Below are 12,892 nucleotides of genomic sequence, written 5' to 3'. Positions count from 1 at the left end.
GCACATCACACATTTTCTGGGGCCTCAGCTTTGGCCCTTCTAGTAGGCCAAGCTACAAGCTATCCCATTACCACGGTTTTATCAGTATTATCATTTTTGATATTTATGATGACTTCCATTAACCACTGGGTTACTTGAAGCTAGGTACCAAAGTAGAGGATGTGATACAACTTTTCTAACTATAAACTGTGTATGTAAGTGTGTGCACATGTGGGTGTGTGTAGGTGAGTGTGCTTATAAGTGTGAATATGTATGGAGGCCAGAGTTCTATGTCCGGTGTCTTCCTCAACCCCTCTATACCTTACTTTTTTTTTCTTTTAACATTTTTTCTTTTATTGGGTATTTCTTTATATAGATTTCAAATGTTATTCCCTTTCCCATTTTCTCCTCCAGAAACCCACTATTCCCCCTGCTACTATGAGAGTGCTCCCCCACTCACCCACCCACTCCCTCCTACCTCCTGGCCCTAAGATTCTCCTACACTGGGGAATTGAGCCTTGACAGGACCAAGGGCCTCTCCTCCTATTGTGCCCAACAAGGCCATCCTCTGCTACATATGCGGCTGGAGCCATAGGTCCATCCCTGTGTACTCTTGGGATAGTTCTGTTCTTTATTTTTAAGACAGAGTCTCTCAATGGATCTTGATGACTCTGATAGTCTGGCTGCCTATCAAGTAATAGAAACTATCCTACCTCTACCTCTCCAGCACTGGAATTACAGGCAAGCACTTTCATATCCAGCTCTTCAATGTGGGTCTTAGGGATTGAACCCAGGTCCTCACACTTGGCTGTAAGTACATTGACCACAGCTATATCCCCTCCCCAAAAGAAATAGTCTTTGATTTTGTTTCACCATGATCTCTGTCTCTAATTACATAATTTATGAACCTTTTTGCATGTTCTAACCTTAAAATGCTTTTAAATGAAATCTTTTTGAACTCTCTTTTACTTGAGATGGGATCGCATGGTTTTGATGATGCTGGCCTAGAATCCACCATATAGCTAAAGTTGGCCTTGAACTCATAGTGATCCTCCTGCTTCAGTTTCTAGAGTACTGAGTTACAGTTACCAACTAGCACATTTGGAGTCTTAATAAAGTCTAACTTGTCTGAATATTGGAAAATAAAATAAGGTAGACTCAGCTTTCTTCTTCAGTAGTGTCCTTTGAAGGAGCACTAATGATTTACAAATATCAAAGATGTCACTAATGTTTAGTAATGATAATTTGTTGACTTGTATTCGGATTTCTTTCTTCTTCCTTTAATCCCTGGCATTAGCATCAGGAGCTCAATAAATAAATGGCAAGGTATGGGCCAAAGGATTTATTTCTTTATGTATTACATGAAAGTAACCAAGGCGTGCATGAGTTTAGCTTCTGACATTACTGTGCTTCTTTACAACTGATGTTGTAACATCCTTTGTTCTACCTTCTCCCAGTGTCTAGGTGTTACCTTCCTTGGTTCTAAATCAATGGCTTTGCTGCCTCTAACAAACTGAGCAGGGTAATCAGAAATTCTGAAGGGCAAAACTTTCCCAGTACCTGAACTGCATAATCTTGGATGTAAGCAGCACTTTCTAAGGCCAGCGCATATTGTTGTCTGGCATTTTACTGTCAAGCTGTTTTTAAGATTTCAGGGATTTTTTTTTCTTCTGCATGATTACAGACTATTGATAGCAATGCAAGATGTACTCTCCCTGTTTTGACAGGACTAAATGTTCTGAATGGGAAGCAAAGAGAATAGAGTATAGCTACCCCGGATTTCTCTTCTTAGCCTCTACCGCTGTAGGTGCTGAAATATAATACCTTCCTGGTGCTGGCCAGAAAAATAATATTTCCTTTAATAATACATAGAAGGCACAGGAGACCCATATTGTGCTTTTGTCTTCTTCCCAGTATCCTTAACACACTTATGACTTGAGATGATTTTGGAAAATAGCATAGTCTATAGCACTGGATCTTGTGGTTCTGTCTTAGAATTTGAATAGGAACAACAATATATTTGTGTATTTTCTCTAATAGTGTTTGATGAACCCCAAGTTTCTGGCATTTATGACTTGTGCAAGGCTGTTTTCTTGAGCATACAATGGCCTTACCATATAGCATATATTGGAAAGGAGATTTGTTTATTAAACTACACACAGAAGCTTCTATCTTGGGAGCTATTTCTTAGACTATTTGGCATGGAATTTTCCCTTTCAGAGACCCATGAGAATAGCACTAAGACTGGCTAGTAGATGTGTTTGAGAATACAGAAACAGACATTCTCCTCCCCACCTCTGAGGGTTAATCTCCATTGTTCATTTGACAGGATGTAGAAACACCCATCCAAGAGACATACTTCGAGGCATTTCTTTAAGGACATTTCCAGAAAGATTTAATTGATGAGATAAGACCCACCCTGAATGAGGGCAGTCCTATGGGCTGGAGATCTGGGATGAATAAAAAAAGAGAAAGAGAGCTGAGCCATGGCAGACATCTTTTCTGCTACCTGAATGAGGATGAAACTGGACCAGTGACCTTGTGCTCTTGCCCGCCCCTTTCCCTGGTGATGCTGACCTACACCTTCAACCTAGGAGACCAAATCAACCCTTTCTTCCCAGTCCTGATTACCTTTGCTAGTTATTTTCTCACAGCAACCAGATAAGTAACTCACATTAAATCTTAGCAGAATCTCTGAGTGATGATGGAGGTCCAATCTGCCAGCTTATTTATGATGCCATGAGACATTTCAGATAGGTCATCAATTACAGCCGACCTCTCACACGGCCCAAACTAAGCAAAGAAGAACTTACTGTTTCAACTTTGTTAATTTGCTAACTAGTAATATATAATAAATGCAATAATAAACATAGACAAAATGATTCCCTTCGATGACCTACAGTTGTTTTCTCTGACCTTGGTACCTTATAACAAGATACAAATGTTCTTTCTTTTGGCAGTCCTCATCTTTTGTTCTGCACCCCATGTGTCTGCTTTCCTATAAATGCATGGAGAACAAAGACTCCCTGCTGTTGAGTTTTAAATTCCTCTCAGACCCAGAAATGTGTCATTCTCAATGCAGATACTGACTAAGTATCTGACTAGTAAATAAATATGCAAGCACATTTTGCCTCAAGGACCAAAGAATGGCCAGCTAGCTCAATGAACACAAGGGTTCAATTTAGTCTTCTGATTGTTGTCTTTGATCCTTCATGTATCTTAATATAGTAATGAATGATTTATAAACAGTTTCTGCATGAGGTTTCTTTCTTATTTTACAAGACCCAATTTAAGTTTGAGTAGATGACATGGGTTCACTGTTTCTCTACAATGTAGAAAATTACAACATGTATCAAAGTATCATACCCACTATTTCCCTAGGTAACCTAGGCTGTCCTGGAACTTGAAGTCCTTGGGCTCTGAAGTGGTAATGGTATACGTGTGTACCATCCTACTCAGCCATCTGAGTCTTAAAGTACAAAAAAGTCTTAAGTATAAAAAGGTATTTTTTGGTAAACTATTTCATTATATTTGCTATTACAGGATATTTAAGAGATGCAATTTGCCACCATCTCAAAAGTCAGCAGTAACAGGACCCCCGTTGAAGGAATCAGAGAAAGAACTGGAAGACCTTGAAGGGGCTTGAGACCCCATATGAACAACAATGCCAAGCAACCAGAGCTTCCAGGGACTAAGCCACTACCTAAAGACTATACACGGACTGACCCTGGACTCTGACCTTATAGGTAGCAATGAATATCCTAGTAAGAGCACCAGTGGAAGGGGAAGCCCTGGGTCCTGCTAAGACTGAACCCCCAGTGAACTAGACTGTTGGGGGGAGGGTGGTAATGGGGGGAGGATGGGGAGGGGAACACCCATAAAGAAGGGGAGGCGGAGGGGTTAAGGGGATGTTGGCCCGGAAACCGGGAAAGGGAATATCACTCGAAATGTAAATAAGAAATACTCAAGTTAATAAAAAAATGAATTAAAAAAGTCAGCAGTAAGGAAGATAATTAAGTAAATATTACTAAGTAAAGTCTGTTATAGGAAAGAAATTTTGACATATTTCTTCATCATGGGGTCAGCACAGAAGATGATGTGTCTTCATTTCTTCTCACAAAAAAGTGGAAGCAGTTAAAAGTGTGTGTACATGTATGTGCTTCTGCACTAAATATTATTAACCATAAAAGGGGACTTCCAGTAAGATATCCATGATAAAAGATATAGATGCGGGTTTGTCTTTTAATCTCTCCCTTCCTCACAGATTCCTGCCAGTGATATCGTTATCAGACTCAAACATGGGGATGATTTTGTCAGAGGCTTTAATTATATTTCCCATCAAAGTCTCATTGAGCAGTTTCATTAACTTTTGCTTCCTGGGACACCTTAGAGGACAAATGATTCTCTAGTCTCAGTTGCTCATCACTAATATCAGGAAATATATGCTTCACTCCCCTGGACAGATTCTTCTGAACTTGGATATGTGCTGTGGGAAGAAAAGTGAGAGGGCTAGGCCCAGGTCTTTTCAAATCTTCAATATGGATGGCTCTTCCTGAATCAGGCATCTCTGACCCAAATCAGATCCACTGGTGAGAAGGTTTTAAATTTTCTGTGTTTCAAATATCTTTGTAAGTGGATTTGCTTTCTGGTGGGCTTTCAAGTGTTTCAGTTTCGTCTCTGTTCTATCTGGTCCGTTTGTTTCAAGATCGGGCAAATGAACCTTGGAGAAAAAAGGTCCCGGAGAATATATAAGTAAGCAAATGCTTTCTGGGAGCTAGACCCATGGCTGCTGGTCTGGATGGCTTAGATGTGCCATTGTAACTTTCAGAATTTTGCTGCTGTTGCTGTTTTTGTTTTTGTTTTCTTCTGTTTCTCCCTCTTCCTTTCCCTCCTCCTTCTCCACTGCTGCAGCTGCTGCTTTGAGAGGCTGTGCTTTTTCCTTTCTTACTGTCGATTAGGCACTAAAATCACAGCCTAAAAGAGCTTTCTAATCATCTAGCTGTCCCTTCCCAATCCAACTTTACACAGAGGTGAATTCCATTTTCTTGGTTGATCACTGAAGGCTAGGCCTCAGTGAGAGTTGGCTGGGGCCTGAGTCCAAAAACCACATGATGTCTACTCTGTGTCTTTTATTCTTCCCTCATTAACTAGTCAGGGAATCAATATCCAACTCCATGAACATCCTCACAGGCTTTGCTGTCACCTGCCAATAGCTGAAGATGTGCGGTTTCTCCAACTGACGAGTCTTGTGGAAGTTCCTACTGCCTTCAAGATGCTGAAATGAGATATGGTAATTCTGGGACTATTTCCATTTCTGACTTGGGGATACTAAGTTTGAGTTCACTCAGGTGAGTGACTTTAAAGAAGTGGCTTTTCAGGGAAGCACATACAAGTCCAATAGGTACCAAGACATCTTGCCACTGACCTTCATGTACAACAGCAGCTCAGTGTTGTCAGGAGTTCTAGTCTTGAAGGACCATAGAGGCTCCTGTGAACGATTATTACTGTACGTAGGCCATTTCAATAGGTGGTGATGGGTCAAGTATTCTATGAATTTTTGTTTTGCTCAGATTGAGGGCAGTTGCTGAGTGTCGGGAAAGAGAGAGAACGTTACCTACTTCATGAGTTGGTCCAATTCCTTTAAAGCCAAGGGGCAGAAACTTCAGTTTTTGGCTCTCCTTAAAGATTTTGCTTTTTTTGGGTATCTGTAAGTAAATGTTCAAGAGAAAAAGAAATTTCCAAAATTTTTCCTGAATATGTCCCAGGGTTCTGTACTAGTTTTTCTTGTAAGAATTTACTTCTGACACACTACTTATTGTTCTAAGTAGAACACTTAATAATACAAATTTTAGAAAGTCAAAGCATATTTACTGAGCACATGTTATGTGCCAGGTTTTGTGCTAAGCACTTTATATGCTTTGTGCTGTTCTGTCCTTAAAACAACTTGGTGATGGAGTGTTAATTATATTCCTCCTATTGAGAATGGGTAATCAATTTTTATTTGTTTCCTTCTTCAGCCATTGAAGTAGTAATATTGACATGTGTCATGATAATTGGAGACAAGGTAGAAGCCTTAAATTTCTAAACCTAAGAATAGCTTTCATATAAAGGAGAAGGGTGGCGACAGAGAGCAGTAGATACCAGCATAGGTGGCAGAAGGCTGGTGGTGGCTCCTGGCCCAGGAAGCAAGACATAGATCAAGAGCAACTATGAGAACACAGTCCAGGACTGTGATCCTTGTGCAGACTCAGTTCGTGTGAATGCAGGAGATCCTGTAGATCCCTGATGTGGACCTATCCTGGTTTACCCAACATAGTTTGAAAGCTCAGGAAGAAATGAGTGCTGGGGTGACTCAGAAGATGATTTAGAAAGCCAACATCATGGGTCAATGGAAGTAGAGGGGACAAAGGCAAAGATAGGTTGACAGATATTTTACCAGGAAGTAGCAAAGGGGCCAGGTGAAAGTTGGGTCCTATTTGAGATGTACAGTAGACAAAGAATGGGCCAAGAGATGAGAGGGTAAGGTTCATGAGAGAAGTCTTTACCAGTGTCATTTTAACAGGGTCTTGTGTTTTCTTTTTCAGGCCAGTGACAGAGGAATCAAGCAGCCATTGAGAATAGCAATGACAATTCTCTATCATCTCCCCTTCTCACCAGACCATTGAACAAAATTGATTCCAAGTAGATGAAGCTGTGTTTTCTTGTCACTGGGAACAGCCAATTAGAGAGAAGAAAGGCACCAGAGCTGCTGGTGCAGGAGCATTTAGGTGGAGTTTCTGATACAGCTGCGTGTCCTCTGCTTCTCAGAGGTCAACACTCTTTGACCCACTGTCTTTTCTGGCTACTGGAGTTATGAAAACGCTCATGTTCTCAGACAGGTTTGTGTTTAAAAAGAGATCCCAGGACCATAGATTGTAACTATTTCTAAATTGTAACTGCTTTTAATTGACGTGTACCAATGGCACATATTTGCAGGACTAATTCTGCTGCTATCACAAGCAGGCTCTCATTGCAGGATAATGAAATCTGGGCATTAAGCATCTCCATTGGCATCTGGGCATTTAGCAGTATCTTATTGCTTGGTGCACGGATTGCTTTATTGCTTCTTTGCAATGAAGACAGAAATGAGGATGTAGAATGTTTTTGAAATATCCAATACAATATTAGTAGCCCAAGTCACACAGCTGTTTATGCTATATGTGCCACCTAGCACAGCAAGACCGTCTTCTGTTAAATCAGAGACAGGCCTGAAGAACTCGCACCTCCCTTTCAACTCGTGGATGAGCAAATCACAGGTCAAAGTTCTCCTATCAGCTGTTAAGTCGTAGGTGACTTCGAAGTGCTCTGGCTGTTTTTGTCTCATGTTTTTCTGACCCCTTCTGACAGGTAACAGTCACATTGGTTTTGGTGACTCACTCTACCTCTCAGGTACTAACATGGAAACCACTGTAAATGTCAGTACACTGACTCTTCTTATTACTACTGGAAGTGCACTTTGGTAGAAGATGTAACCCAGATCCTGGAGACAGATATTCCTGGGCAGCATTTGTAAAACTCCACAACTCCCCACCACCCATCTATCATCACTCCCTGCTTAGCCGGCTAGGTGAAGTTTGGTTCAGGCAGGAGAAATTTAAAGAATCCCAGAAACAAATTAAAGTCTTAGTCTATGATGGCTTCCTGACACAAAGGCTACATGGTGTCTGCCTTGTTCTTCTGGGTCAGTCTCCTTTTATTGGCACCACGTATGGCAAGTATATGCCTGCTTTATTTCTGTGACTCAGTTTCTATTGTGCCCCCAAGTCTTATGTTATCATCCACTTGTCATCAAAAATTACTGTTTCCCTCATCCCCTATCAAACGCACTTGGTATTACACGTGTATCTTTCTGGCTAGTGTCTGGAACTTTGCCACATCTCTAGAGTGCATAAACCTAGGCTGTGTTTTCCATTTACCAAACTGCACATCTGTCAGGAGACCTGAGAGCTCTGTCAGGACAAATAGCCTAGACACTTGAAATGTCTTCATGCCTGATGCTCTGGATACTTCAACCCTTTGACGGGTGTGTCTGTTTTTTAGGAACCAGCACTATCCAACAGAGGAGACTATTTTTGGGTCCCAAACATGTGCTTCTTAGTGTTGTGGACCGTGACCTGAGCTAGGACACAGAGGAGGGATAAGACTCCTAAGAAGCTAGCTTTCTGTCATTGTGTCAGACTTCTATGTGCATTTTCTGTATGGTCTGGATCTGACATCTGTCAATCATGTACAAATGTGGAAAGATTTGAGGGGAGACATATCCACATGAGAAGAAAAATATGATAATATTTCACAGATATAATATTCACAGAGGCAAGCTAATGGGCAGCGCCTTCTGCCCTTTGGGTAGTTCTGTTAGGAGTACTTGCTGGCACCGTTGTTCTATCTCTAATACCTTACTTTGTCCCAAGAAATGTCTGAAGGTGGGAATCGAAAAACAATTTTAAGAAGGGGGAATCTGTGTGGTGAAGAAAATAAGCTCAGGTAACGCTGGACCCAAAAACGTTTATTTGCTGCACAGGCCCACTTATCATGACCTATGTATGCTGCTGCCTCTTAGGTGATCAGGGTCATGGATAAGAGGCCAGGTATGTCAAACTGGTAGTGACATCCACAGACAATAGGAGCTGCAACTGACTTGGAAGCTCTTCGAGTTAGTGCCTGTCAGGTAAGATATTGAAGATAACCTTGATCACCGAACCTCCATAATCCTAGAGTTCCTTCCCTTATCCTCAGTGGTCACAATTTAGGGGATGATAATCAGAAGCTCTGTGTGAATCCCAGGGATCTCTCCTTTCCTGGAGACTTCTCTGGCTTAGATCAGATTGTGAATAAGTCAAAAAGTCCATCTCTGTGTGCTTTCTGTGGTGGTCTGGTGTGGCAGGTGCCATCACCCAGTGCCTTCCAGGATCCCTTCAGGTTGAAGACTGCCAGCTAGAGTTCATCAGCCTTTTTTAGGCTTCACATCATCAGAGCCCTCAGGCTGTGGAGGTGATGTTAACAGAAAGTTTACAGAGGGTACTATTTTACACCATTGGGCCTAGAGTAAGGTAGGTGACTTTCATTATCTTTTCTGCTCTCCTTTATGACCTCTCCAGTGTCCCCTTCAGTCATATAGTAGCTTGCTTGCAAGCATCCTTTCTCCTAAACTCTTGTAACTCATTTGCCCCATCCCCACTTTGTGAAGACAGGATCCTCCTAGCTATTTTCTGAGACACAACCTCTCTCAGACTTTTTCCTCACCTAGTCTACCATTGTTCAGGGATTCGCACCCACTACACTTTCCTACCCAATGAGCTTCTATATAGTTAGAGTAGCCATTTGGAATAGAAACTTTGGAGCTTCACAGTGGATTTTATACTTTCACTATCAATGCTATTTTATGTACTCATGGACTATCACAAATGAAAAATCCATGACAGAATTAGAACAAGAAAACCAATTAGCTCTATAGCCTGATTTTATAACCCATGTTCATTATCTACATTGCTACATTGAACTTTTCCCCATCTCCTTTATTCAGTCTTTCTTGTTTTCTCTTCTACACGTTACACTATACCACATGCTAATTAGTTTTCTCTTGACTTGTCCATCTAGCTGCCAGGATCAATTCCTTACTGCACATGTCCAACCTGACCATTACATATTGGTACCTTGATTTCAAACACCTAGGAAAGGGTTTTTTTTCCTATCCACTGAGTTCTAAGACAACCAGCATTCTGCTGAAAACCCAAGCCAACTTCTCATTCTCCAGAAGCATCGAAGCACTTTAAAAGGAATGTCTAAATCATCTGGTCTATTAAGGCATCAAATTCCTCCACAAATTGTACCAGACATTTTTTCATTGTGGAGAAACAGGGATTTTGCAAAGATGTCAAACCACATAAGGCAGCAGGCACAACACAGCATCAAAGACATAATTTGTGCTTGTCGTTCTGGGAGGCAGAAGTTACTAGGAACATACTCAGAGAATGAAGCAAAATACAAACACCGAGAGCAGCTCTGCCATGATGGACAGGTAAGAGTTACTGTAGTAACTGCTGCACGTGCACATCTACTTTTTCTATCTCATGCACAAAACAAGGCAGATAAAATCAGGAGAGCTCTGGTCAAAGGCTTACACTAAAACATACAATGTGCTTAAACTGGACATTACAGTGCCTAAATACTGAAATCATTGTGTAATGGAAATTAAAGTAACAAAGCAGGTGAAGACGATAAGGAGAACGCAGAGTATTTCTGTGATCAACATGGAAGTGATGTGTGCTGATTTGTCTTTTCTTCCTAGAAGAGATTCCTTATGCAATGGCTCAACTGCAAGGCACAGTGCAGTTTAACATACAAGGGCTCTCAATAAGAGTTCATGCTAATACTTACGATAGAATAAAACTCCAGTATAATTTTAGCAATCTTAACCAAGGGATGAGGAATTATGATAATTCTTTTTCTGAAGGACTGATAACAGGGCAAGGTGGTGGATATCTGCAATCTGAGCTTTAATATTGTAGAAACAGTAGGGACATGAATTTATGTTCAGCCCAAGCTATACAGCATGTTTCAGAGTACAGGGAAAGACCAAGTCTCACAAAACTATTATAGCAGTTATATGTGATAACTGGCCATGCATCTGTCTATGTTTGTATCCATCCATTCATCTATCCACCCAGTTCTATCAATTTTGTCCTTATCGTAATTCTATAATATTAACTGATACCAAGAGAAACAGCACATCATTATCTTGAAACAATATGAGGATACTTTAAAACAGAGTTTAGACCAGATAATAAACAATATTTACTTTAGATTATTTATAAAATAATCTCTGCACAAATATATGCATACTCTTTTAGAAGCTGCTTCTGGATCTATCCTCTGCCCTTCTTTTTTTCCAAGGCTGGTTGAGAGGATTCAGGGTCCCCACCAATGGGAAACCAGCATCGTGTTCTAGCTGTGAGGAGAGCAGCCAAATGTGTCCTGACGTTCAGGTGGATTTGTGCAACAGGATACTTGCCAGTCATGAGCAGCAAACACGGTTCCATTAATCCACTTTAAGGCAATGACTGAGACCGTGATTCAACCTAAGTCTGCCTCACTTGCCCAATAATTCACTTTGTTGATCATTATCCTGAATGCCATTTTAATTCTGCTGAGCTCACAGAATTACAAAGGCAGTTAATGCCTATGATTTAATTTTTTCTTTTTCCATTTTAATGTGTGCGTGTACATGTTATACATATGCATATAAGAGTTCAAAATTGATGCCAGGAATCAATCTCAACCATTCTTCCACCTTTCTCCCTGGAGACAGTTCCCAGTCAAACTCCTACTGTTGCTAGGATGCTTGTTGTGGGATCCTTTCTATCTTTCAAACCTGCTGTCCAGAGGCACATTTCCCCACCCAATACTTACTGCAATCTTTCTAACCTATCTTTCATGGTGATGATCCCCGATCTTTAGAGGGGGCAACATACATATCTTATTTAGAGCCCAACACACCTTACTATCCCTTAGTTTTGACATATTATGTGTTTGTTCATTAACCACTGTCTGCTTCAAGAATAAGCTTCCCTGATCATGGCTGAACACAGCACTAATCTATGAATACCAACATGAACATTTAGAAGGTAACTGGACATCATGACCATTTAGCAAAATATTAGCATTTTCTAGGATAGGGCCTATTACTAAGCTCGAGGACAAGGGATGAATTCCTTCCTGTGGAGTGGTCTCAAATCAGAACAGCAAGAAATTGGTTACTCTCATAAGAGTCATGCGACTGCAGCACACTAATGTTTATTGTCCCTAGCTGGCCATCACTCACAGGATTCATAGTTGGGTAAAACTTTTCTCTTCCCAGCAGGGTGCATCGCCTATCACAGCATCAAAAAGTCTAGCTAGAATAGAAGAGGCATCCAGCTTAGCCCCAGCTGGATTTATTTTTTGTCTTGTGACCAAAGTATATAGTGTCTACAGATAGGGTCTTACCATCAAGTTCTTGTGGGCCTCTAAGAGCCTATCTCGTTTGGGAGGCCTCTGCCAACCACCCATGCTCCAACCAACAACTCATAAGGAAATGTCCCCCCCTCCAGCACTGAGAGTTTTTATTGACTAACCTATGACTTTTGAGAAGAGCATTATCCTTCTTTTGGGTAACAGATATTCAAACTCTAGTTTTTAGATTATATTTTTGATAAACCTATATATGCATAAATTGGGTTACCATGCCTCTCCCCTTGTCTTTTTCCTATCCTAGACTCAACTCCCTGCCTACATATTTATTTTTAAAGCTGTTTCCTGCTCCTCTTCTTTCAGGCCTGATGCTTTCTGCTCCACCACATAGCTTGGTCTAAGGGGCTCTTTCCATCCTCTGGACTCTTACCAGCATTAAATAGTACTCACACTCTTCTGAAGAGTTAGACATAGGATCTACTTATGAGGGAGTGCATGTGGTACTTGCATTGCTGAGCCTGGGTGATCTCCCAGATCCATCCATTTTCATGCAAAATTTCTTCTTTACTGCTAAATAAAACTCCATTGTGTATATGTATTGCATTTTCTTTATCTATTCATCAGTTGAAGAACATCAAGGCTGATACCATTTTCCCACTGTTGTGAATAGAACTGCAATGAATGCAGAAGTGGCAATATGTCTTTTGTATGGTATGGAGTCCTTGTGGTGCGTATGCCAAGGATGTTGTAGTTGAACATTACGGAAGTTCTTTTATTTTTTGAGGAACGTACAGACTGATTTCTGTGGTGAATACATTATTTTACTGTCCCCGTTAACAGCAAATATGGGTCCCTTTTTACCATTAGAATTTATTTTTATTTGTTTACTTGATAATTGCCATTCAAACTGAAGTCAGATGAAATC

At 40.8% G+C, this 12,892-nt stretch overlaps 1 protein-coding gene and 1 long non-coding RNA gene across 3 annotated transcripts in view; one reads left to right on the top strand and one right to left on the bottom strand.

Moving 5' to 3' along the window:
- Xkr4 (XK related 4) overlaps positions 1-12,892 on the bottom strand; it is a 400,918-nt gene that overhangs the window by 97,296 nt on the left and 290,730 nt on the right. The window lies entirely within an intron of this gene.
- On the top strand, positions 2,881-12,685 carry LOC103695237 (uncharacterized). Its single transcript, XR_005505167.2, has 4 exons — positions 2,881-3,725; positions 4,443-4,568; positions 5,170-5,269; positions 6,564-12,685. It is a non-coding gene; the product is annotated as an uncharacterized LOC103695237 (long non-coding RNA).

Source organism: Rattus norvegicus, chromosome 5, assembly GCF_036323735.1.
Source record: "Rattus norvegicus strain BN/NHsdMcwi chromosome 5, GRCr8, whole genome shotgun sequence".
In the NCBI taxonomy this organism is placed as follows: Eukaryota; Metazoa; Chordata; class Mammalia; order Rodentia; family Muridae; genus Rattus; species Rattus norvegicus.
The sequence above is the reverse complement of the archived record's forward strand: the minus strand, read 5'-3'. Positions and strand labels throughout refer to the sequence as shown.